Below are 2413 nucleotides of genomic sequence, written 5' to 3'. Positions count from 1 at the left end.
CATCCGATACTGCAGCGACCCCGCTGGCTGGAGGACTCACACGCTCACCCGATACCGCAGCGATAGTACGAACTGCAGATGCTGGAGAATCCGAGACAACAAGGTGCAGGGCTGGATGAACACAGCAGGCCAAGCAGCATCCGAGGAGCAGAGAGGCTGACGTTTCGGGCCGAGACCCTTCATCAGAAAAGGGGGAGGGGAAGGAGGTTTTGAAATAAATAGGGAGAGAGTGGGGGGAGGAGGGTAGTTGTAGTACGGCGCACTGACCTCGACATCGCCGAGGCCGGACGCCAACTCTCCGACACCTCCTCCTACCGCCCCCTTGATCATGACCCCACCCCTGAGCACCAAACCATCATCTCGCAAACTATCCACAACCTCATCACCTCAGGTGACCTCCCACCCACGGCCTCCAACCTCATCGTTCCCCAACCTCGCACTGCCCGCTTCTATCTCCTTCCCAAAATCCACAAACCTGAATGCCCTGGTGGACCCATTGTCTCCGCCTGCTCCTGCCCCACCGAACTTATCTCCAACTATCTAGACTCCATTTTCTCCCCCTTGGTCCAGGAACTCCCTACCTATGTCCGTGACACCACCCACGCCCTCCACCTCCTCCAGAACTTCCAATTCCCTGGTCCCCAACACCTCATCTTTACCATGGACGTCCAGTCCCTCTACACCTGCATTCCCCATGCAGATGGCCTTAAGGCCTTCCGCTTCTTCCTGTCCCGCAGGCCCAACCAGTCCCCCTCCACTGATACCCTCATCCGCTTAGCCGAACTCGTCCTCACACTCAACAACTTCTCTTTCAATTCCTCCCACTTCCTACAGACAAAGGGGGTAGCCATGGGTACCCGCATGGGCCCAAGCTACGCCTGCCTCTTTGTAGGTTACGTGGAACAATCCCTCTTCCGTACCTACACCGGCCCTAAACCCCACCTCTTCCTCCGTTACATTGATGACTGTATCGGCGCCGCCTCGTGCTCCCACGAGGAGCTCGAACAGTTCATACACTTCACTAACACCTTCCACCCCAACCTTAAGTTTACCTGGACCATCTCTAACACCTCTCTCCCCTTCCTGGACCTCTCTGTCTCCATATCCGGCAACCACCTAGAAACCGATATTCATTTCAAGCCCACCGACTCCCACAGCTACCTAGAATACTCCTCCTCCCACCCACCTTCCTGCAAAAATGCTATCCCCTATTCCCAATTCCTTCGCCTCCGCCGCATCTGCTCCCAGGATGAGGCATTCCACTCCCGTACATCTCAGTTGTCCTCGTTTTTCAAGGACCGTAACTTCCCCTCCTCGGTGGTCGAGAACGCCCTCAACCGTGTCTCCCACATCTCCCGCACCTCATCCCTCACACCCCGTCCACGCAATAAAAACCAAAAAAGAATCCCCCTCGTCCTCACGTACCACCCCACCAACCTCCGGATCCAACGCATCATCCTCCGACACTTCCGCCATCTGCAATCCGACCCCACCACCAAAGATATCTTTCCCTCCCCACACTTATCTGCTTTCCGGAGGGACAACTCTCTCCGTGACTCCCTTGTCCGCTCCACACTCCCCTCCAGCTCCACCACACCCGGCACTTTTCCCTGCAACCGCAGGAAGTGCTACACCTGCCCCCATACCTCCTCCCTCACCCCCATCCCAGGCCCCAAGAAGACTTTCCACATCAAGCAGATGTTCACCTGCACATCTGCCAATGTGGTATACTGCATCCGCTGTACCCGGTGTGGCTTCCTCTACATCGGGGAAACCAAGCGGAGACTCGGGGACCGCTTTGCAGAACACCTACGCTCGGTTCGCAACAAACAACTGCACCTCCCAGTCGCGAACCATTTCAACTCCCCCTCCCATTCCTCAGACGACATGTCCATCCTGGGCCTCCTGCAGTGCCACAACGATGCCACCCGAAGGTTGCAGGAACAGCAACTCATATTCCGCTTGGGAACCCTGCAGCCCAATGGTATCAATGTGGATTTCACAAGTTTCAAAATCTCCCCTCCCCCTACCGCATCCCAAAACCAGTCCAGCTCGTCCCTGCCTCCCTAACCTGTTCTTCCTCCCACCTATCCCCTCCTCCCACCTCAAGCCGCACCTCCATCTCCTACCGACCAACCTCATCCCACCCGCTTGACCTGTCCGTCCTCCCTGGACTGACCTATCCCCTTCCTAACTCCCTACCTACACCCACCTTTACTGGCTCCATCCCCGCCTCTTCGACCTGTTTGTTTCCTCTCCTGTATCCCTCTTCTATCCACCTCCCACTCTCTCCCTATTTATTTCAAAACCCCCTTCCCCTCCCCCTTTTCTGATGAAGGGTCTCGGCCCGAAACGTCAGCGATACTGCAGCGACCCCGCTGGCTGGAGGACTCTCATTCTCATCCGATACAGC

The sequence above is a fragment of the Rhincodon typus genome, chromosome 5 (assembly GCF_021869965.1).
Source record: "Rhincodon typus isolate 14 chromosome 5, sRhiTyp1.1, whole genome shotgun sequence".
NCBI lineage: Eukaryota > Metazoa > Chordata > Chondrichthyes > Orectolobiformes > Rhincodontidae > Rhincodon > Rhincodon typus.
Note: the sequence above shows the minus strand (reverse complement) of the source record.